The sequence below is a fragment of the Protopterus annectens genome, chromosome 8.part0 (genome assembly GCF_019279795.1).
Source record: "Protopterus annectens isolate FY-2018-M chromosome 8.part0, PAN1.0, whole genome shotgun sequence".
In the NCBI taxonomy this organism is placed as follows: Eukaryota; Metazoa; Chordata; order Ceratodontiformes; family Protopteridae; genus Protopterus; species Protopterus annectens.
This window is the reverse complement of record NC_056741.1, coordinates 933,128,766-933,155,278: the sequence shown is the minus strand read 5'-3', so window position 1 is coordinate 933,155,278 and position 26,513 is coordinate 933,128,766. Positions and strand designations below refer to the sequence as shown.

The 26,513-nt window shown below is 43.0% G+C and overlaps 1 protein-coding gene across 2 annotated transcripts in view; it reads right to left on the bottom strand.

Moving 5' to 3' along the window:
* The window catches only part of LOC122809164 (FXYD domain-containing ion transport regulator 5-like), a 646,566-nt gene extending 636,706 nt beyond the window's left edge, over positions 1-9,860 (bottom strand). For both annotated transcript variants that reach the window (XM_044080450.1, XM_044080452.1), the window contains exon 1: positions 9,738-9,860. The gene's annotated coding sequence lies outside the window, so the exon portion shown is untranslated. The remainder of the gene's footprint in view (positions 1-9,737) is intronic.
* Positions 9,861-26,513: the final 16,653 nt, after the last annotated feature.

Sequence of the window (26,513 nt, the reverse complement as noted above, 5' to 3'; positions counted from 1 at the left end):
TGGGTATGGTGTTAGTACAGAAGAAGTAAGGGAAGAATTATAGTAACTGATAAGTAAATAATAACTTACAGAACTATATCATGGCTGATCAGAGCTATAGCCAACATGTAGGGCCCCACACTACTGAAGGTGGGCAAGCATTTTGAATATTCCTTTGCAGTCTGTAATCAAACAGTTGCTGTTGGTTCAACTATATATATTTTTCTAACTTATGCGTGTCAAAGAATTGTGAGTATTTGGTGCTGCATCTCTCCTGAACCTTCTCAGTACATTCTATCTTGATCTGTCTGGATCATTTTGGAGCTCAAAAGTACAAACAATTAAAAGTACAAATGTTCACATAAGTAATGCTGTACCTTTAGCTTTGCAGGAAACACCCTAACATTCATTAACATTTTGTTACATCATGATAGTTAATTTCAAGTGATGAGTGGCCATGAAAGGGTGGAGTTAATTCAAAGACACACTGAGTAAAAATTGCAGAAAGCAAAAATAAAAAATAAAAAAAATACTGTAGCCTATATAACTTGCAAATGACGATATAATGCAGTGGATGTGAGCAAATGTATTAAAGTGAGGGAAATAGCAGATGCAAATTAGAGTAATATAGATAATGGAATAACTTCAGAAACATATATTTATTTTGTGTGGAGAGGCACTACTGCCATAATTGTTGACTGCAGTAAAATTATCTTGAAGTTACAGGTAACTAACCACAAAAACATGTGCATGGTAGCTACCACATTAGTGGATATCTGCATGCAAGAGGTTACAGTGACTTCTGGTAGGAACAGAGATGCATATTGTCACCTTTGGCAACTTTGAGCCATCTGTCTATGCATAACGTAGCATTTTCTCCACAGCACTGAAAAGTGAACTGCTACCATGTGTAAAGAGGCACAATGTACAAACTGGTCGAGATGCGTCGACTTCATATGCAGGACCCTTGGGCTCATGGAGTATCCATCTCTGTAGACATCAAGGTATGTGTTACTTTAAGAATATTAGCTGCAGAGTCCTTTCATTGAGTAATAGGGAACATGGTGAGTATTACCTAGGCATCTGCCTCAATGATACTCCATTAATTCCTCAATGACATGCTGCAGCATGGGGGGGTGGCATATGTGGTTTCCATGTACTACTGATGAGACAGACAACAACTTGTTAGCATTTTGTGACAGAACACTATTGCCTGATGTACTGGGAACCACTGAATTCACCTACATTGCCATAAAGGCTTCATGTTGTGAGTAGGGACAATGGTGTATCAACAGCAAGGAATTCCACTCAATCAGCTTTCAGTTGCTCTGTAAAGTATAATATACAAAGTGTCAACAGGCTACCCAAGCAATGGCCAAGATTCCCACATCTGGCACACATCTGAAATTTATCAGTGGTTTGTGTGGGTTGATTTTCTACTAGGCCATCTTATGGGGATGATAGATATGCTCTGGATCTGTGGCTAACACCAATACGAAATTGTAGACCATGGCAAAGAATGCATACAACATTGCACTGTCAGACAAACTATTGCTGACTTGAGTTTGGCCTGCTCAAGTCCTACTTCTGCTGTCTGGATATCTGTGGTGGTGCACTGCAGTATGATCATGGAAGAAGCAGTAAAATATCTGCAGTTTGTGAAGTGTTATACAATATGTTGATAAACAAACAGTTACTGAAAGGCTGTGAAAGTCAAGAGTAGGATGTTTCATGGACTGTAGGGAAAGAGCTGCTTGATTAGGAGCCTGTGGAGAAGTGGACAGCAGTGGATGACTATGCAAGACATAGGGAATAGCAGTACGCTATGGCACTGTCTAAGAGGCAGCATATGATTCATAACTATGGGTTAGAATAACCATCACACATAATAATAAAAATAATGCATGCAGAACTGCATTCAAGCTATGCTATATCATGTAAAGCAGGCTCCACTGTGCATCAGACATACAATCTACCCAGGGAAGAGAATAAAGGGTGTGGCACAGATATCACTATATGCACAGATGGTAAGAGCCATAATGACAAGTGTTGATAACAGTCAGTGTATACGTGCTTAAGTGTACGTGATGATGGGAGTGAGAGTTAATACCATCTGCATGTGTGGGTGTGGGTATGTGTGTGTGTGTGTCTGTGGTGTCTCTCTGCATGTTGCAGGAGGGAGGGTTAACATGTGTGTGTGTGTGTGTGTGTGTGTGTGTGTGTGTGTGTGTGTGTGTGTGTGTGTGTGTGTGTGTGTGTGTGTATGTGTGTGTGGTATGTTCAGATGATTGCAGGTAATTGGGTAGATTGGTCAGGGAGGAAATGGTGTGATGTCTCCATTCTTTTGTGAATGGGTGATGGTGGGTGGTAAAGATGTGTGTGCTCTTTTGTGCAGAGATGCAATTGCAACAGATAATTCAGCACTATTCTGGGGTCTTTTGGACAGGTCTGGGTCGCACACTACATATATATGTGCTAAACATGCAAGTCCCCATACATTGTGGTGCCATCTGGAAGGAAGTTCACAAGAAGAATCCACAGTACAAGGATATGATGGAGTGCTCCATGTGTGTGTGTGTGTGTGTGTGTGTGTGTGTGTGTGTGTGTGTGTGTGTGTGTGTGTGTGTGTGTTTGTGTCTCTCTGCATGTGTTGTGGGAGTGAGAGTTAACATGAGAGTGTGTGTGTGTGCGCGTGTGTGTGTGTGTGTGTGTGTGTGTGTGTGTGTGCGCGCGCGTGCGTATGTGTGTGGGTGGGTGGGTGTGTGCGTGTGGCATGTTTAGATGATTGCAGGTAATTGGGTAGATTGGTCAGGGAGGAAATGGTGTGATGCCTCCATTCTTTGGTGAATATGTGGTGCTGGGTGGTAAAGATGTGTGTGCTCTTTTGTGCAGAGATGCAATTGCAGCAGATAATTCAGCACTATTCTGGGGTCTTTTGGACAGGTCTGAGTCGCACACTACATATATATGTGCTAAACATGCAAGTACCCATACATTGTGGTGCCTTATGGAAGGAAGTTCACAAGCAGAATCCACAGTACAAGGATAGGATGGAGTGCTCCATGTGTGTGTGTGCGTGTGTGTGTGTGTGCGTGTGTGTGTGTGTGTGTGTGTGTGTGTGTGTGTGTGTGTGTGTGTGTGTGTGTGTGTGTGTGTGTGTCTGTGTGTATGGGGGTGTGTGTGAGTGTGGCATGGGGTGCCATCTGGAAGGAAGTTCACAAGCAGAATCCACAGTACAAAGATAGGATGGAGTGCTCCATGATTGTAAAGTGTAAGTTATGGACTCTGCATGAAAACCTTCTTCGAGTGTATGTTCACACCAGCTTATATCACCCTCAACACTGGATAGTGGCATTGAGTTGCTGACACTACAGACCATAGGTGCACCCTCCCACAGTGGGTTTTCCCACTGTAGTTGGAGGCAGACTGTCCATGAAAATTGTGGTGGACTTGATGGATGGCAACACAGAGGCACTTGCTTTGTACACTCTCCTCATACCAGAAGTCCATAATGTTGCACTTGTGGCCAATGAGCTCCTGCAGGTCATCGTGCAGATCACATACTACCACAGCTATGGCTGTATTGGTCTCTTTTTTTTCCTGTGTTAACACCCTGCAGAAATGCTGAGTAGCAGTCATGGAGATACTCAGCTTATGGAAAGTGGCATACATAGCATGCCTAGCCAACAGCACATTAGCAATTGATGATATCATCCACTCAATGGAGCTGGCAGTAACCAGCAGGGACCATTATTACAAAGAGAAGGATGTATCAGCAGCTTCTGCAGTCTTGGGTCTGTGAGGTATTGTTTTCACAGTCACAAGAGCCTTGTCCATGGAATAGGGTGAAGATGTGGCCATCATATTGTCTGAATCTACTACTGACACTGCGACCCCTAAATGCCCCAGAATTTGTCTGCCATTATTATCATAACCAGACTGCTTCCCAACATCATCAGGCCTATTTATATCCATGGTAATGGACCCTGATGATCCATCACCTGTGAAAACACCAACCAATTATCCACTCTACAGATGAACGCTTCCTTACAAATGCCCATAGCCCAGTGAACATACTCCTCTATAAGTGAACTACCGCCCCATTGCTATCCTATCCCCCCTGTCCAAAATTCTGGAAAAATGTATTCATACCCAAGTGATGCATTTCTTAACCTCACATAATCTCCTCTCCTCAACCCAGCACGGCTTCTGCCCAAACCACAGTACAACCACTGCTCTTCTGTCTTTCACCAACCAGGTTAACCAACTTAGAAATAACAACAACTTTGTATCTGCCATATTCTTAGATCTCTCTAAGGCATTTGACATGGTCTCACATAACCTACTACTACACACACTAACATCATTATCCTTTGCCCCCTCTACAACTGCTTGGTTCAGAAACTATCTCTCTGATAGGAAACAATCAGTCAAATGGCAAGGAGCACTATCACCTTTACTATCATCCACCATAGGTGTTCCACAAGGCTCAATACTAGGTCCATTACTATTCACTATTTTCACTAATAAACTACACACCTCCACACTGCATGCATCACTCATACAATATGCGGATGACTCCACATTAATCTGCTCAGCCCCATCCCTTACCACTCTTCAAAATCTTACCCAGGAATCCTTCAACGCCACGGAAAAATGGATTACTGATATCCAACTGATCCTTAACCCCAACAAGACAAAACTACTACTTTTCTCCCCAACCAAATACAAACCCACACCCCTCTTTTTCACTATCACTTCCAAAAATGGCACCACAATCTCCCCCTCCCATCACACAAAACTCCTTGGCATTGAAATAGATAATGACCTCCACTTCGATGTCCACATCTCCCAAACTATTAAGAAAGTACATAAAAAATTAGGAACACTGTATAAACACAAACACTTCCTAACAGACCAAGCACGAATCACCCTAGCCCAAACCCATCTTCTGTCTACACTACTGTATGCATCTCCTATCCTAACCTGCATTAAGAAAACAGACATGAACAAACTAGAATCATGTTACAATAAGATTGCAAAATTCGCCAATAACTCTGCTTTCAGAGCCATCATTGTCTTGCCCTAAAAGAATTACAGTGGTTAGAACTTCCTCATTTAATTAGTTTCCACCAACTTGTCCTCACCTACAACATCCTAAAAAATCCCCACAAGACTCCAGCCTTGAACCAACTACTTAAACAATACTCAGCAAACCGTCCACTCCGCTCATCCAACAAAACCCTGCTGCACATAACTCAAGCCAACAACACTGCAGGAAAAGCTCTATTTGCTCATATCATAGCAAAGACATGGAATAATCTCCCCCAGAATATCTCCTCAGCTCCATCTATCTCACTGCTCAAAAGATCACTTAAATCACACCTCCTGCATTCCTGGCTCTGTCCTTGCATCACATAAATGCTTTCCTGCTCTACCCAAATACTTCCGACCCACTCTACATCCTGCTTTCTATCTCTATACTACAGTACTAAATTCTCCTCAAAACTGATATACAGTGCCTTTCTGTGCTCATGCTCAGTCCTGCATCAGCAAAGTTTGTCTGATCATGCTATCATATGTGATATATCTGATGATTGTATTGATACAATGTAGTCCTTTCATTAGTTTTATACAAATCACTTCATATTGTTTTTTTATATCTTGTATTATAAATAATATCTAGTATTGTGTATATCTTGTATTATAAATAATATCTAGTATTGTGTATATTACCTCCAAACATGTAGCTGTATTAGTGGAGCTTTTCTCCCCGGGACTCCGCTGTAAATGGACCTCCGTCCAGTCGGACTTTCCCGGTTAACAAATGTAAAATAACAAATAAAATAAAATAAATATAGATACTACTTTATGTTCAGACATACCAATCTGGGGCATCATTGATAGATATCCATGGTGCAATGTGCAACTCAGAACTGATATTTAGCACTCCACTGAGGATTCCAGAATTCTTTAGACACCCCCAACAGAGATGTGTGGAATGCCTCCATGTCAGTCATAGGTAATTCTATTGACAGACCCCTCCCACTGCCCTTCATTCACACTATAGTGACTGAGAAAATAGAATTAATTTGTAGGTATAATGTTATCATAAAGGAGTATGAGAAACCCAGGAATGATTTAGAAGTGGAATACAATAAGAACAAAACTAATTAATTGGACTGTAGAATGTGTCATAAAATATAGATATGCATAGGATTGTTGAGACTGGTGGTTAGAAGTTCCTTCAGAGTGATTTGTGAATAAAATTATAGGAAAATATTGGAGTGCATATAAACAATCTAAGGCTGTAGAAAGGCAAAATCTGAACATTGGCAGACGCTACCATGATGTTCAAGGAGTGGCTGGGCTAATCTACATGGCCAAGCGATTCTATGAATCACTTAACATATAGATGCCTATCCATAGATAGTTCCAAGGGGGAGAGCACATACCTGTCCACTGAACTGCTTTATTAGCATGTAGCATAGGTGCAGAGACAGCCAGACTTTATGCAAAAGCACTGTGTTAGGGCTATCTCTGAAATCCCAATAGTTTGCCATGAGGTGTACACTTCATGTACATCTCACAGTTACATTTAAGAACCCAGTCCTGTGTTAGCAATTATTATTGTTTTAAACAAGTACAAGTGGACATAGCATGTAGCTTTAAAATAAATAATCATGGCTTCATGGATAATTATAGGAACATGGGCGTATTTCTGTTTTGACAGTGGACCAACCCCTGTTTGCAGTTCCATATGGCTATCAAAAAGTCTTGAAGGCAAGAAAAATATATGATCCATTATACTGTGGTGGTGGTGCTGCAGTAGTGTTGTCGCCTCACAGCAAGACATTGTGTCATTTGATTCTCAGCTAGAGCGTCTTCTGGGTGGAGACATGCGTGAATGGGTGTTCTTTTGTTGAAGGTTGTGCGTCAGGGCTGGCAAACTCGGCATGTAAAAATCTACTGCCAATCATTAGTGGACCGGAGTTCCGCTGTGGCGACCCCTAACTGGGAAAAGCCGAAGACACAAACAAACAATGAGGTCAACAGTGTTCATCAATGTCTATTTATTTAACATTTGCTAACCAGGAAAGTCCAACTTGAAATGAAGCCAATTTTCAGCAGAGGTCCAGGGAGAAATACTCAAGAAGAATGCCTTTGTAATATGGGAAGGAACCAGAGCACCCAGAGGAAACCCACATGAATGCAGGGAGGACATGCAGACTCACAGAAGACACTCCAGCTGAGAATTGAACCACAGAACCTCTTATTGTGAGGTGACAATGCTACCACTGCACCACTATGCCATCCATGTCTAAGCATTTATTTGCAAAACTCATTTTTTTATTTAAGCAGCCTGTTATCTGGTTCTTTAATAAATCAGATCACATAAATGTTATACAGGACAGGTTCCTCTATGTGCAGGAATATATCAAAAAGGAATTAATATTTATATCCCTGCTTACTACGTTATCATAATTATCTATGGGATTTCATGTACTGTGTTTTCTTGCAAATATTACTAGATAAATGTCAGACAGATAGGTTAAGAGATAGATAGATTGATAGATAGAGCAATAGATTAACATATAAACAAGGTAAATAAACAGATAATTAACTGTTTTGCATGTTTTCTATGAATCTATAATATTCCCCATCAGGGTGGTACAGAATATATATTGATGCACTATCAGATGTACATCTTTAGACAATGAAACAAAAAACAACTTTTTATCAGAATAGTAATAGCTAAAGAATTTTTGGTTTCTCTGAAAGTATGAGATAATCCTTCCAGCATAAATCAGCACTGACACTGTAGAGATGAGAATGAGGAATTTGAGTAAAATTATAAGGAAATGAAACTATAGCTGTATAGACTAAAACAACTGCTCTTTTTTGAACTGTTTCCAAATAGATATTTTCCACAGATGTATTGTACTTTTATATGGACATTTTGTCCAATATCCTTTGCTAGACAAAGTGCTGTTATTACTATTTGCCAGGAATCAATATGAGTAAATGTTTGCCACAAAAATAGAAGCTGATAACATGACGATTGATAATAATATAATGCTATTGTCAAAATAATTAATAGTCAAAATAATTGAATATTACACTGGTTCATAAAGTGTAGAACATTTAACTCAATAAGCTTCAACAAGCATCTGACTGTGATAATCAAATACCAGAAAACTGCTTTGCTTAATAATGAAATCTATATGAAAAAGTAAAAGAATGAGATTCAGAGAAACATCCAGTTATAAGGGAATGTTCGATTGTTGAGCAATGGTATCTGTGTGTGTGTGTGTGTGTGTGTGTGTGTGTGTGTGTGTGTGTGTGTGTGTGTGTGTGTGTGTGCACATGCATACATGCATATGTGTTTGTTTGTGTGTCTGTGTGTCTGTCAGGTGTGTTTTTGTATGTATGCAAGTGTGTGTGCGTGTGTGTGCGCACGTGCACATGCATACATGCATATGTGTTTGTGTGTGTCTGTCAGGTTTGGTTTTGTATTTATTCAAGTATATGTATGTGTGTGCTTGTTTGTGTGTGTGTGTGTGTGTGTGTGTGTGTGTGTGTGTGTGTGTGTGTGTGTGTGTGTGTGTGTCTGTGCGTGTTTATGTGTGTATAAGTGTCTATGGTAGAAAATTTGTAAATAACTGGTTCTCTACCTTGTACCTGTTGAGGAGCTATGTTCTGCTTGTCAGATCCTTGTGATAAAATGGGATTCAGAAAATAAATGCATATACAAGTTTGCCTTTTCCCGGTTAGAAGTCACCACAGCAGAACTCCAGTCTGCTAATGATTGGCAGTCGATTTTTATGGTGCCGAGTTGCCAGCCTGACACCCTACCTTCAGCAAAGGCACAGCCATTCACACATGTCTTTCGGAGGCCACTCGACCACAGGGAGGACATGCAGACTCCACACAGAAGGCACTTTAGCCGAGAATTGAACAGAAGAACCTCTTGCTGTAAGGCAACAATGCTACCTCTGTACCACTGCGGCTTCCAAGTACATACATATAAATATGGAACATTTGACTTTTACCCCATGCTATGTAATTTATAGAAATTATTTGCTGATGCAGTGTGAAAAAGTTTATTATTTGATGAACTCTTATCAGAAGTTAATTGGGTGCATAGTTGTCACGGGTTATTCCTCAATTAACTGTGATGGTATAAGGTTAACTGCATTCTTGTATAAAATTCATTTAAATCTCTTTGGTAAAGCATTTAGTTTGTTGCAGAGCCATGTCAAACCTAATTTCCGGTACTGAGCAGACGTTATAAAGGATATACTGTGGGATTTTTCACAGTGAGCATTTTGTTCTTGCCACTTTTATACATGCGGTGTTATTTTTACCACGGAAGAGCCATAAACATAATATTACCACTAAAGCATAGCAGTAACTGCAATCTGTTTTATCTACTGTGACATTTATACACACAATGTCTGAAAATTTATTTACGTCTCATTCATAGTAGGTTAATTTTCTTTATAATGGTTATTGTTTTTCATTATCATTTTGTGTTATATCTCCAAACAAAATGCTTATTTGACTGTACTTCACAAATAATTTGATGGTGAACAAAGTCAGCACAGACTCCAGGAAATGAGGAAAGTGAATAATGAGCTGTGTCTGTGAAGACCATGTGCCCTCTCAGTGTAATGCTACAATACCACAAGTTCAATTGTCACACAACAACTGCGGTGTTAACACTATTAAGTCCCATTAATTAACTGCCCACTTACCTAGCTTGTCCAGCCTTTTAAATTTGTTGATCACTTGTTCAGAAATAAGTCCTTAAAGAGTAAAAGGGTTTTCAAGCATTCAAATGCACGGCTGACTTCCTTCTTCTGTGAGCAACTGTAACTGTGTTTTGTGACCACATCCCTGTTCTCTCTCTCTCTCTGTTTCATACTTCCTGTTGTCATTGTAACTGTTTTTATATAAGCAGCCACATTAACAGTACACTATGCCATGTGCAAATTCAAAGGTTGGTACAGCAAACTATAGGAAAATGTTTCTGGCAGATTTTATTTATTGAAGTTTTTGTTTGCTTTTTTGTTAAACCAACACTGTACCATAATTAGACTTGCATAATCTTTAAATCTATTAGACACAGAGTGCCTGTCAGCAGCTTAATTCTAGGAATGGAACATACACCCCGGGATTCATGAAGCTTGCGCCAGGCGCCAGAGTAGCGTTGGCGATCTAGTGCCAAATATGGCCACCGAGCTATTCAGGTTTGAGCTGTTTCCACATGCACTACCAGCGTACGCCACAGCTGCACAGTTCCCAGTGCATGTTTGCTAATTACCCCATGCGCAGCAGTGTAGCATGCAAATGAAGGTATATAGCGATTCATGAAGTGGTGCAGGCGTAGCGTAAGCATGAAGAAATATAAACCAAAAAAACGGTTTACATTTTTTCAAACATAAAATCGGAGCCATGAAAGCGGACGAAACTTATGTATTATAATGTTAATATATGCCAATGGCTAAATATGTAGCCAATGGCATAAAAAAACATGCACAATGGATAAAAAATAACATTTAATGTCATAGCCACACTAATGCAAAGTAAAACTGCAGTGCATCTGTGCGCAAACGGGATTACAAGGAAAATATATTTAGATATCATAAAACTGCAATGTAACACAATTCATGAATTCCCCATAATAGTCGATGGCACGCATGCTACACCACAACCATGGCGCAAGGGTTGCTAAGGGTCTGTGACAGTATTCTGCATGGTAACTAGGAATTAGTAGTCAATGCCATGCAAATGAGTCAAGTAATACTGAATCGCAAATGCCCTTTCGACGTAAGGATGTACCACACGGTGTAGTGGTACAACACCGAGGAGTGGCCCGGAGGTAAACATGACATCAAGAGAGGGTGCGTCACCGTAGCTGTAAGCACATTGGATCATTGCTAATCCAGGTTGCCTGTTGCTAAGCAAAGCCGCAGGATAGGGGTGTGGAAGTAGCCATAGCTTTGCTTAGTTGAGAGCACACAAGGTAACTGAAAGTGCATGTGAACGTGGATGAAAATGGACTTGAAACCTGGTAAATGGCTGTGCACGGTGCACACCACAGCTGAAACAGGAAAGATATGGGAAGACAATAAGGAAGTGCTGCAGCATAGTAATTGGAGTACAAATGAGTAATTAACACCTAGGAACTCACAGTGGGCCATTGACAACAGCTAACAAGGCTGCTAGCAACTACCTGTGTGGGACAAGAAAGGGGAGGTGCTGTACAGCAAAGAAAAGAGAACTGTAACAGCAGAATAAAGCAAACTTGCAGTAGATCAGCTACATAACACAATTCGCAACACAATTCTGGGTTGTGAAAGTACAAAACAAGAAAGCCGGCAGCTGGATGCATGCCTGACAATGGGAGGGGAATAAGGTTGAAAATTGAAGTAAAGGGCAGTAGATGAATCACGGCAGCCAAGCATAAGTCAATACCAAAGGCCCCACAATAGCAGTACCTGCTGTAAAACCAATAATTAAGATACCCCGCAGCTGGAATTGCACATACACACCCAATTACACCAGCATCATCCATTGAACAATAGTATAAGGTGTGAAAGCCCCACACACACACTTGTGTATTCCCAGACACTCTGCACCATTGGTGTATACAGACAGGGAACTTTTAATATGTACATGTTAGAGGCCGCCATAGCTTTAATTCACCAGCATGTGTTGGAGACTGACGGTGGTGTGGAGGATGATGCTGACAATCATCTCAGGCACCGGAGGAGAAGAGTGTTCAGACCCAGGGTAACCTACCAGGGGCTACATGATCTGGAGATAGTAGAGCATTACAGGGTGGACAGGGACATCATACAGCAACTTTTTGAGCTGTGCTGGTCACGCCTCAGAACCAGAAGTAACAGAGGGGAACCCATCCCAGTGGACACGAAGGTATGTGTAAGCTTGAGAATACTAGCCACAGGTACCTTCCAAAGGCCAACTGGGGATATCATGGGGATCTCACAGGCATCAGCATCCAGGGTACACCACCAGTTCCTGGATGCCATGTTACCACATGCCAATGCACACATATACTTCCCCCGAATGCAGGAGGAGTTGGCCAGCAATATGCATCTCTTCCACCATGTGGCAGACTACCGGAGGTACTGGGTGCAATAGACTGCATGCACATACACATCAAGTCACCACCCAGTGAGCAGGGTAGGCGCTACATAAACCACAAGGGATGCCCCTCCAACTGCCAGGTCGTGTGCAATGTCCAGGGCATTATCATGGATGTGTGTGCTGGCAGCCCTGGAAGCTATCATGACTCCCACATATGGCATGCCTCACAGCTGTATCAGGTATTTTCCAAGGGGGACATCCCATATGGCCACAAGGTGGGGGATGCTGGCTATGCACTGGAACTGTGGATGATGACTCCCATCAGAAATGCACAATCAGCCATGCAAGACTGCCATAATGAGGCACACGCAGAAATCAGAATCATCATAGAGCTTGTGTTTGGGATGCTAAAATCATGGTTCTGTTGCTTGGACATATCTGGTGGAGCCTTGCAGTAGTCTCCAGGCACGTGTGACTACATCTTCATAGTATGTGCCATGCTACACAATATGATTCTGCGGAAACAGCTGCAGCAGGGACAGAATGGTGAAGGCCCCCACAGCCCACCACCATTGCCAAGGGACCCAGAGGCACAGAGGGACTCAGACGACGAACACCCTGTGCTAGCCCTAGTAGGCAGACAGAGGCGTGCCCAGTATGCCCATGGCTTGGCAAAGAGGGAATGTATAGCACACACACTAACAGTGTAGGCACTCATGGACTGACACCCTTCTCCACCTGCACACACAGCAAACATGGATGGCACACACACGACCACCTGTAAATTGTCATGTATAGGTAGTCTACTGTGGGCATCCTACATAGATAGCCCTCAACTACTGTACACACACAACCGCCATTGGCACAAGGTAAGTCAATACCTGAACAGTAAATTAAGCTATCAGCATGTGTCCACACTGTATGTAGATGCTCATAGATACATAGGTAGGTACATGCCCAACTGCCCGAGGCCACTCATAAGCATAGGCAAAAAGTGTCTGCTGTCGCCACCCCATCGATTAACTAACTGTCCCTCTGTGGAGCAGAGCCAATTTCGGGATCCCTGAGGTGTATCCACTGTTCCCCACCCATTCTGCAACGATTCCTTGGAGTGTTAGTGAGGGATTTTGTATAATGTAATCAGGGATATAGTTCCAAATAATGGGGAGTATCCCTGACAGAAATCTTCTCAGATGTTTACATGTTACATAGTATGCCTTAAACACAGCTTGCATATATAGGTAGTATTCCACAGAATAATAAACATGTGGAACACCCAACCACTGAAATGTGCATTAATCACCCTTGCACTACCAGTGCCTGCTCTAAGAGGTAAAATACCACTGCCAGGTTTAGAACACGCAACCATGTACACAATCTTCACAATAACATACCACTAAGCTACCTGAGATGTACCAATGGTAGTTGTGTATACTGACAGGATAAAACACAAAAGGTAGGAATGTGTGGAAATAGGACAAACCGGCATGTACCCAATGAATGGTGTATGATATATATATATATATATATATATATATATATATATATATATATATATATATATATATATATATACACACACACACACATCATCATATATGTATATATATATATATATATATATATATATATATATATATATATATAGAGAGAGAGAGAGAGAGACATATGTCGATATATGGGGATATACATATATATGTAGATATATAGATAGGTTAACAACATCTACATAACCATGGAGGTACATATAAATGGGATACCTACCACATACCGAATGCTTGACATACCGACCCGCATAATCCTGAGGCTTAAGTTCCGAAAGAACACAGTACCGAAATACCAGATGCACGAGGTTTAAAATCAAGATATTAAGGGACAGCTAGTTAGTGCTTCCGGTGTTGCGGTTCAGGTAGGTTACTGTGTGTAAGTGTGTTTCTGAGGGTTGTAGTGTGTGTAAGTGTGTGTTCTGAATGTGGTATGTGTTTTTGGGGGACTGTAATGTGTGGGTGTGAGTTAGCTTTGTGCATCTGTTTGCACAATTTAGGAGGTAGAATATTAAAGTGGGGGGTGTGGGGGCGCAGACACCTACATGAGGGGGTGTAGGGGGACTTGCCCACCTGTTCATACATAGTGTAGGATGGTTTGTTTGGATGTGGTGGGTAGCAGTGTGTCTGTGTGTGTTCCATGTTCATGTTACTTTCGTGCGTTACTGTCGCTGTCGGTAATGTGGGGTATGGGAGTCAGGGCCCAGTACTGTGGGGCATCGGAACTGTGTAGTTTCGGGATTCTGTAGGTATCCCATATACGGCAGTTGAAGTGTTCATAGATGAGTATAACATGGACCATAGCAATCACACATTCCACCAGAACCAACCTTTATGAACAAAGGATATGGAGAGTATATGCCTTTATACTATTACAAATATGTGCTATGGACATGAGCCAATGATAGTGTTACCACCTGTCCCACTTTGCGAGGGACAGTCCCTCTTTGGGCGGTTGTGTCCTGACCAAATATATTAAACGTGGCAAATGTCCTGGGATTGTAGGACATAATTATGTCCCATATGTAATGCAATAGTTGCATACAATAGTTCTTTCTGAATCTAAAATACCTACATGTTACAAGAAACAGGATAAGCAACTAAACTGCTACAAGAATAAGCTTATAATTAGGCAATAAAGGAAAGTTTTATCCCTTGTACTGACCGTGGGTTTGTGTCGGCCTTCAAAATCTGATGTGTGTCCCGAAAATGTCCCACTATGGCCATATGAAAAGGTGGCAACCCTAGCCAAAGAGGGTCAGTCACCAACACAACTACAATGACTGCAATTACCTATGACAGAAATACACAGCTTTCATGTAGCAACACTTTATTACATTCTGATGTATTGCCGAAGGGATTCAAGGACTAACATTACCTGCATGCTATACAGGAACCAATTAACAGTGCCTTAATGAATCAGCCTGCAATTACTATAGTATTAGTCCACAAAAGGATAGGTGTTCAAATAGGGAAGGAACCCTCACGCACATATCAATTATGTATCTGCTATGCACACCCACCAACATCTCCCCCACACCGAGACAAATTACAATACAAACTGTAAAACCATCACAAGTCATTCACTCACTATACATCTGCAGAAGCCATAACATACCTTCTCAGAGACACACTAACATGGCCTTATGTGAAATAGTTGCTGTTATACAATAGAACAGCTGCTGATGTTACAGGGTTTGTTTGCACTAATCCCATTTCAGAGGGTTGTGTGTACATCGGGATGTGTTACCAATTACTGTGTAACAGCACAGTATGATACACATGTACGCCAAATCAAGGATGTCTGGTAAGCACACTGTAAACCACATAACAGTTCATGCATAGCCATACAGCCTTGAGCTGCCCAAACATCCTTGCCAGACTTAAACATCTGCAGAAGTATCAGGTACAAACAAACCCTGCATAAGTAGCAATGTTCTGAAATATAACAGCTGTACTCACATGTAGAACAAAATCATCTAGCCATTAAACACAATCCACGGGAGTCATGAAGCTAATATATCTCTGTCTGTTTCCATATAGCTGTTGAAATAAATCACAAACAACACATCCAGGCCGTCTTCCTTGAAAGTAAGGCAAACGGACAATGCCCAAAAGGAGGACTCAGTTATACACCACTGTTGCCATGATATTGGCTAACGGAGTAGCTGCACAGCTCATGTGCATCTAATTAACTACTTTGGAACACCAATTGGTAATCAGGATACCACATGTTACTGATATGTAACTAGAAAAGGATGGCTTATCTCACATTCAAACCATCCGTATATACCAGCAGAATGTTACGAAGAAGGTTGAAACACAAACTGAAAAGGATTGAATCAACAGTCAATGACACCTCGGGTTACTAATAAGGTATGTAGAACACTCAGTATGTCTGTGTATTTAGTATCTGTTCTATAATATTTAAAGTGCACGCAATCCATATAGTAGAAACAGTTATCTTGTAGTGATGTATTGTTGAGCATAGTAACGCTTGTAGTATGTATGTGTGTACTGCTGTAGGTCCCAAGGCAAACACCGCATACACCACAAGGGATGCTATATAAGGGCTTTGAACACAAATATTCCTCACCAGCCACTGTCAGTGGCAGGGTTGGTCCAACAAGTATGTGCTATAACAGGGGATAGTATATGTTGATATATTGTAACAGTAGCCATATGTATGGGTGTATTACTGAGAATAACATGACAAAGGTTGGCCCACTGTGCAATTATGATTTGCATTGTGGGATATTGTGCCAGTAACTGTGTAATGTACAGTATTATAGGCAGATATGTATTACAAGTTATATAGCATTACTGTTATGATAGGCAAACATTAGTTATGTCTATTGACATTTACAATACACAATAACAGGATACATATGACTTGTAGTCACCCGACAGTTTATCAGCATGATAGCAAAGTAAAATGGAAGAGCTAGTTAACTATCCATGCACATAAGACATGTAATAAGTGCAAAGGTAGGTACTAGGCTGTCTTACCAAGGGTATTTATAAGCCTAGCTAGAGAGTGTTGGCTTTCACCACCCCCATAGGTTAGTTCCCTGTGCCTTTGAATGGCAGAGCCATTAGTTCCCTGTGCCTCTGTCCAGCAGAGCCACTGCAGTGATCCCCGGGGTACATGTCTGTCTCCCATCCACACGTCAAGGTTTCCCTTGAAGAGTGCTAGTGAGGGGCCCTGCCTGATGTACATTGGAATCATGTTCCAAAGCATGGGGAGTGTCCGGGTCAGGAATCTATCCGTCCAGCACGTCCTAGTTATCGTTGTGGTTAGATGTGTATATCCCTAGAGCATGTGTCTCTCAGGGGGCTCTGTTTAGGTGGAGCATATCCAGCAATACTGGGTTGGACATAGGCCTTGTATGTCAAGCAGAGATCCCCTGTGAGTATGCGGTATGCAATCGAGTACAGCTGGAGATTCTTAGGTTGGGCGGCATAGGTCATCTGATTGAGGTCATTAATCCGCATGGTGTGGTACTGTTGTTGTCTTTCAAGCTGTTGCAGTTGTCTTGTAAGGTATATCCCAAATGGAGTGTTGTATCCTTTAATGGTTCTAATAAGTCAGGAGTAGAAAGGCACAATAGCCTCCTTTGATCTGGATGCAAACCCATTCGAGATTAGGGGGGCCAAGTAGAAGGATATTCTAACCACCTTGTCATTATGGGTATCAAAGGAGAGATAGCTATCTACTGGGGTTCCCAGATCCCTTATTACCTTTTCTGTATGTTGGGAACTAGCACCTATGTGGTAGTCTGCTGGTAATTAGTTATATCCAAAGGGGATGACTATGCACTTTTTGGCATTCAGCTTGAGGCCATGATATTGACACCAGGTATCCGTCTCAGTGCGACCCTTCCAGAAGGTGTCTGTAACAGCTGGGGAAACAATTATGTCCCCTATTTTGCAGTCATCTACAAACCTTTTCAGCCAAAGCCCTCCTGTGCTTGCCTGTATGTCAGAATTATATACCGAACATGAGGTGCCCTAGGACTGAGCCCTGGGGGACGCCACTTGTAACTGGTATACAGTCGGACCTGGGGTATGCAGCTCCCACTGTGTGGGTTCTGTCTGTGAGCCACTTTGCAAACCATCACATGACGTAGGGGTTAATGTTCAGGCGGATGGGTATGTTGATAATACCAGAATGAGGAATGGTGTTGAAAGCCTTTGAGAGTCCTAAGTAGGCTTTGTGGACTTCCTTACCCTCATCTAATGCCTTGGTAACTATCTCTAAGAAGTCCACCAGATTTAGGAGGCATGGTCTGCCATTAACAAAGCCAAACTGGGAGGGGTCAAAGGTTTGGAGGTACCCAATGTCTCTGATCCATGATGTGCTCCATAGCCTTGCAGACCAGGCTAGGCAGGCCTATAGGGCAATAAGTCCCATGGTCCATTGTGGCGCCACCTTTGTGGAGTGGGATAACTGTTGCTGTGCACCATTCAGGGGGCACTAAGCCCGATGTGAGGCTATTATTGAACATGGTGCATAGGTGGGGAGCCAGTACGTTCTGAAGTTCATGTAAAACGCAGCCTCAGATGTTGTCTGGTCCCATGGATGCTGTGATATTGGCTTTAGAGTGTGCAACTTTGAGAGGGAGGGAGGGAGGAAAGGTAGCACTGAACCTATCTGTCAGGATGTTGGAAATATCAGTTGGTTCTATAATGTTTGTGCCTTTGTGCTGTAACTCAGAGCAGATCTGAGTGTTGACATCGAGATATTTGACATAGCTATTGAATGCTTTGTGGTTGTTGTTGGATTTAGTGGCAGCTTTGTTTTTGTAGCTAGCTTTGGAGGATCTTATAAGGGATCTCACCTTCTTACTGAGGCTGACCAGGGAGCTCCTCCACGCATGGGATTGTACTCCCTTTTGCAACAGTGTCTTCCTCCTGTAGTACAGTTTGTTTATGGCAGAGGACCACCAGACTGGTTTCCTTAATTAGAAGTATAGCGTCTTGCTTCTGTTTGGGATAGCACAATCCACGCACTCGTGTAAGTGCTTATAGAGTGCATTTGTGTAGGATTCAGCAGTTGTAACAGTATTGTCCATCTGCATGGGTGTCATGATGTGCACCATGTCTGTCTTAAGAAGCATGAAGTTGGCTTTGTAGACATATTGTACTGTGGTTCCCTTAATGGGGGGTGGGTGTGGGATGTGGATATCAATGGTGTTCAGCTCATGGTCGGATCGGACCAACGAGGAGTTGACTTCAGGTATGGAACACTGGTCACTCATGTTGGTAATGCCTAGGTCTAGAATATAGTTGCCCCTGGTGGGTGTGTGGATATGTTGATCCAGGGCATTGGTGTTTATGAATTCCAGAAAGCATTGAGCTAATGAGTTGGTACACGAGTAGTTTTCTCATTTAATGACGGGGTAGATTTAGTGAGACTATGTGATGAGTGTGGTGTGGTGCGAATGTTTACCTTCTCCACATGACTGTCAGAGTCAGGTTTGGTTGGAGAGAGCTTTACCTCCAGTTTGGCTAGATAAGTGCATCTCCCACAGGTTGTAGTGTTGGGTGGTAGGTGGAGAGTGTTGTCTGTGTACATGAGGCAATGTGTACATTGCCTCAAGATGTCCAGATTCATCAGATAGACAGGAGAGAACACTGGCAGTTGACTCTTGGACATGCCTGAATATAAAACTAATTTCTGCTAGATAAGTGAGGAAAGTGAGTACAAGAGCTATTTTACTCTAAACAAGTGAGAAAAGTATGTACAAAACCTGTTTACCTCTAGGTAATGAGGAAGATTGAGTGCTATAGTAATTAGAAGCTTACATAGTGCTTACAAGTTCTGAACAAGTGCTGACCATGAATAAGCAATCCAGTTAGGGTCTTGGATAACATAAACACACTGCCCCCCAACAGGTACACAATCATATATCCATGTACACCACAGGGCCCCTGTACCCACAACTATGCAGATACAAGCTGCACTCAGGCTGCATGGGAACTGTCCACATCACAGGTTGTATCATACAAATATGGCAAAACAAGATGCTCTCCACGTACATATCATGTAAAACATAGCTCCATGTCAGGCTGTGTACACACTGAATGGTGCACACCAACAGGTATCACAACCCACAAAGGGGGATACACCACTGATAATGGGAAGTACTGCCCTACTACCCTGCTGAGTCTGGTCTGAAAGGCCATGAACCTTGATCAAATAATTGATGTCAGCAGTACAGATGTAGATGACAGTAAGGTTGGTTTCACACTGCATATCATAACCTTGCCAGGTTATAGGACATCATCACCCATACTGAGTTCCACCTACACTCAGTATACTAGATGTACATTCCTATGTCACAGGAGTGTTTTGCAATGGGACTGCTGGCAGAACCAACACTACAGAAGGTGTCTGAATAAGACATGCTCATCACACCAGTGGCAGCTACAGTAAGACAGGGTTAATTAATTATATTCCCCCTCACTGTAGTCCATACCTCACAGACAAACAGAAGGCATTTGCCTATTGAAGTATGCGAATGACTATGACCTAGGAGCAATAGCCGACTCAGGGGTGTTGTGGACAACATACAGAAGGGGCTTTGTGGGTGAGGTGTGTGTGACATATGGCCACAATCTGACAGCTACATATTGCATTGTCACCCCTATGTTAATAACCCTGTACCCATGAACTACCATCTAGGCAGCGGTCAACATAATGGACACTTGTGTGTAAGGGATGCAGCTGGGCAGTTGTCTTTCCTGTGATAGCTACGTCACTATACCTGTCAGGTACTCATATGTGGCAACCTAATAATGACAGGGTGCCATCCATGAATATAGAGATCATTGTCCAGCCATACACAACACTCAAGTGACCCATATCAGATCACATATTTCCTTCAAGGAGTATTGGCCATGTGCAGATGGCCTACACCAGCCTTCCCATTCCCCATCTCCACTATGTAGCATGATGCATACCCTGAATAAATCCATGTCCAACCCAGTGATGTTGGACATGCTACACATACACATCCTGATCTCAAGCACATACTTCATGGACATCCACCTTCTACATGCTGGACAGATCCTTGTTCCATGCACTTTACATAGTCCTGCCATACTATGCATTCCTGTCCATCAAAGCTGCACATCACTCCACTCTCAGACATGGTGTGATGACCGCATGGTAAATGTATCATTAACCCTGTGGATCAGTAATGTGGCACTGCTCCACCCGGCCCCAGAGACCTGCCTGCTGGCTACTGCCAGCTAGCCTTTCATCCTAGATTCATACATGGCCCATAGCATATAGCCTACTAGTTGACTTTGACTGTGCATGCTATAGTTGATATCCATCCCTGCAAATACCATCTGGCTAGCCAGTGTCCCATGTGTATCACATGTGCAATGCAGGTGATACATGGTAGAATGTTGAATTGCTGTGCAGTGCCATGTAGATGTATATGGCAGAACACATACAGAAAACCTTATGTGAGCAAGTCTGCAGGGTCACAGGTCATGTGTGTTAAGGCAGTGTAAGTCTTTATATGTAACATATACACAGCATCAAGGTTGACTGCATTAATGTGGACACATTCAGCCATGTGCTGATAGCTAGGAACACCAGTACAGGTAAACAGACATGCCCACATCAAGACAGCATCCACATGGAATATGAGCAATGTAATCAGGTGACACACACACACACACACACACATATATGGTGATAATATCCACTCACCATTGAGTGTCACATGTTTGTGACACAAACATGTCAGTGTCATGTAGATTTGCAAATACAACCATTTAAACATAATAAATGCGATACACATGTATGTTCAGCTGTAGCTCTGTATGTCTCTGTGAGTTACTGTGACCTGTCTCCATCATTATGTCTTCCAGGTATGCTGCATGCAAGGCTCCCCCTTTTACCCACTTGGAGGATGAGGCCCTCATCCCATACCTACTTGACAATGATGATATCCTGTTCAGCCATGTGCCACAGGATGCACAGCAGCGGGATGCCCTGTGGATGGAACTTCGCAGGAGGCTTAATGATGTGGGTGGCCACAACCACATATACCAGCAGGTCTGCAGACACTGTACAGACCTCATTAGCTGGGTAAAACAGTGTGCAAATGCAATCATCAGGGAACAAGGTGCAACAGGTGGTAGACCACCAACCCAGCCCCCACTCGCACATACCGAGGAGTTACTGGCCAACCTTGGGACACCCGCAGAACCACATCCACAAGCCCTAGCCGATATTGTGGAGGTGGGTGTCTCTCAACCACTGAGCCTGGAGTTGCCTGGTAAGTCAGTACTGCACCTATAACAACTATATTCCATATAGTTGCATGTGTCACTGTACAATATGTAATGTAACATCATATGCAAGACATATATACACACATGCCGCATACTGTAGTATGCTACTCTGTGTGTGCACACATGTGCATACACCATAATATAGTCTAATGTACTGATGTATGTGTTAACATGCACATTGCATCCTGTAGCCATCATACAGTTGTGGATAATGCTCATACTGCTGTGTTACTCCTGTTTAGGTACCTCTGGTGTTCTGCTGTGACAGCAGCCCATTGCAGGTGAGACTGCTATTATTTATCAGGCATCGTAATGCACAGATTTATCTGCCATGTGGCCATTTACAACATGTACACATAATGTATGGCCCTGTCACAATATAGAGGTCGGACCTGCAATGCATCACAATGCCTACCAATGTGCAACACTTGCAAACTATGTGAATCACCTCAACAACATGAATCCTCACAAACTGTCATTCTCAGATGTGTGGACAGCTGTGCATACAATGGTAGAGGTGCTGTACACTGTAGGGACATGTACTACAGATCAGAACTACACATGTGGGGAATACAAACAGTACTACACATTGGGCTGGAGTATGGCCAACCCACATGATTCACTGGTGTGGATCATAGCCCTGCTATGAATGTCACACAATGTGATGTGCTATCTTGACATGTCCATGACATCTAGTGGCCTGGCTGCAACACTGCCTAACTAACCTGAAAACATATCCCACATACCACCCTTTGTCTGCATAACCCTGTCGCCAGTGGAGCATATAACATCTATGGGAGTATGTCATATGGGACAACACAGACATGTTACATAGATGCCCATTACAATAAGTTGGCCAACCCATGTACACACATGGCCATGAAGGATGGCCAGAGACATGAAGCAACACACACAGTAGACGTGATGTTCTTGTGTGTACACCCTGTCGTACAATGGCTACACATGGTCCAACTATGGCCTTTGTGTAATGGTTATATTGTAGATGTGAACCACTAGACATCCTACAGGGCTGTGCACATCTTGTGTAGACTTGACATCAATCCACCACATAAGATGTGTTGAACATCTTGAGGGTATCACAACATGACAGCAGTCACCTGTACAGTATCCACATCAGCCCACAAACACAATACATTCCCCTTGCTGGTGTCAGACATCAGGATCATACTTGCTCCTCATGTCTGTGTGTGGTACACAGATGGTATGTTTGATATGGTGTACCAATGTGTTTGCCATGTCTGGCCATAGTTGCCAGGCAGCAGCAGCAATATGGTTGCAGATGTGCAGGGGTGTCATCCGTATATGCTTTAGTGACCAGTGTCACAACTTCCACATCATGGTTTAGTGTGTATACAGCTCAGTGATGTGGGTCACATTCCACAGTATATATGTATTGCATCTGAACAACAGTCATGGCTATGAACTGTGTCTGTAACTCACACTGTATAGCAATAGAGACACTTCATGATTCTCTGCAATGGCCATGCACATCAGCTAAATGTGCAGTATATCTGTAGGGCGAACAGACAACACTGCATTGGGACACCATTACCCCACTGTATATTTGACAGGACACCATTGTGTTAAACATGTATGCATGTCATTGCACACATCAGCAGATCACATGTCATACTACATATGAGTGTCAAGGTCATATGCCACACATCAGGCAGGTGTACTGTTAACCTTTGCTCCTGTGCTGCTCTACATGCTGTAACACAGGAATGTATGCTAACTACTACTATGATCATGTAATTTGCACGTCGTGTACTATGACACATGCATGCTGTTGTGTGCAACCCAGGAATGTAGGATAACTACCACTGTTATTGTCAGTGCTGCATTCATCTGCCGTATCACATGCATGTTGTATGCCTTCTGTCATATCACATGCATGTGTGTGTGTGTGTGTGTGTGTGTGTGTGTGTGTGTGTGTGTGTGTGTGTCTGTGTGAGTGTGTGTCTATTGTATAGATTGTAATGTAGTTCTTGTCTGCCCTCACAAGTGATGTAGATGCGTTGCCCTCCTGCGTTATATCTGATGTTAGTGTCCCCACAGACTCTAGCAGTGATGATGAACATATGATTGAGGCACAGGCAGAGTTGTCAGGGGTTGAAACTGTGACATTGGTTGCCATTCCAACTATATCCCCCTCATCCCCGCACACAGATCCCATGCCTGCACATACCCCATCACCAGTGTCCATAGAGGAAGGACAGTTGGCATGTGGTAGCTTGGAACAGGAAAGGATGGGGGCTATGGAAGATGTACCTGCAGACCATGGTGTCAGCCAACTGACTGGTGGTGCCACACACAGGCACGTGGCCAGTGCTGCTCGTAGGAGGACCTCTGGTCAACATGTTCCTGCAAGACAGAGCGCAGCAGCTGGTGCCACCAGGTGCATGTTTCAGGCTGTAATGGAGGCACAAGCATCTGTTGAATGGCACAACAGAGAGGATCAAAGGCTTCAGAGGGCTGCTGTCCATTCTTTAAACAACAACATCCAGGCAATGGTAAATGCTCAATAGCAGATTGCTGAAGCTTTGGATAGATGGTTGGGTGATATAGTTGGAGTCCTTGACCGTGGCATGACAATCCGTGAGCGTGAGCTGTCTGTGTTGGAACTTCTGGTAGGAGTGAGGTGTCAGGCATGTGGATGTAGGCCTGCTACATCACCTGTTTCAGGTCTCCGTGTATGAGCTACCTCAAATGTCCGCTGCTATAGTGGCCGTAGCAACAGCAGTGCATCTGGTACTGTACTGTCCACACCATGACACAGCAGGCCATGTGCACATGGCCTGGGATGGTTACAACAGGGACACAGTTCCAGTGTACAAGTGACATCAGACAGTACCTAATCTACACCTCTGCCTGGTAGTGCCCATGCAACCCCTGGCAGGCACAAGTCACATGTCCATGGCTGGACACCATGAACTGTAAAACCTGACCTGTACAGTCTGCAGCTGTCAATAATATCCCTGTGTAGGCCAGACACATGGCATAACTGTGTGCATACATACACACACACACACTGGAAACATATGTAGGACACCACAACACACACATGCATAAAATTTGCACACGCCCAATTAGATCAAAGGCCCTAACCCACACACATGATGTCATCCAATGGTGCAGCCTAGGCCCCTGGCAAACATTATCACCCTGTGCATATGATGATGCCTGTGCCACATCCCTGACATTCACACCATCGGTGCAGGGGCATGCTCATATGGTCTGATGCACAGAGTGAACAGACTAAGAAGATAAGTGTAATTTACAATTATTGAGTACTGTTGACAGGCAGCAGACATACCATGTACTACAGGTGTACAATACATTTCGTACTGTTAACAGTATGTGTCTTGTGTAACAACAGTAACTGTATGTTGGTCATGATGTTCTGCTGTCCTCCTTCATGTCTAATTGCACGTGCCAGTGGATGTCAGTGTTTTCAGTTAGTGTTCCATATGTTAATGTGGACTACCCATGGGTCTGTATGAATATACCAGCATGCACCGTGTAGCTGCCACAACAGTGAGAATGTCCCACGTTCCAAACACGTGTACTGATCCAAGATCATGATAGCTGTGTATTAAGCTACTGTGGCCAAAAACGTGACATCCATAAAGGGTGACATCACAGGTACAGTTACATGGAGTGGTGAGGTAAGAGAGCAGTCTAGCTGATTACAAGGGTAGAGGCCAGTGGGAAGTGTGATGCCTCATTGGGAATCAGTAATACATGTTCCCATGACAGGATGCCAACACACAACTGCACCCACACACTCAGGTATTGACACACATGTATTCAGTGACACAGTAACACACCCACACACTCACGGATTCACCAACACAGTAACACACACTCACACACAGTTGTTACTGGTGAGATGAGGACCCCTGCCTATGTGCAAATCATCATTACAGTACTGTGCACCTACATGACGTGCCACAGAGAATACACATGTACACGTAGTCAGTATGGCCTAAGATCAAGGACATCAACATGGATAGTAGAATGCATCACCTGGATGGGGGAGGAGTCTTATCAGTTCAGTATGGTAACATGCATCCTCACTGCAGGGATCAGACAGCCATACACACACACACACACACACACACACACACACACACACACACACATGCATACATTGTGGCATTCAGTATTAAATACACCTATGTCACACACCTACAGATACCTCACATGTGTGAGATACACACCCCTGTCTATGTCCTGCTTTCTACATTGCAGTCTGTACAGATGTGCACACTAGTGTACAGGAGCATGAGTAACAACTGAGATGTATTCCCCATCATACGTGTCATATATGGACACACAAGCAACCACACATGCCAGTACTGTGAATCAAAGACATGCCTAGCTCATGATATGTATGACAGACTTACAGCAGTATTGCATGCATTACAAACTGTACAGATGCTTCCTTTGGCAACATTGCTGATATATGCACAGGGGATATCTTAACTGTTAACAGGTGTCAAGTGATTTACCTTCCCTGTCACCATGACCACT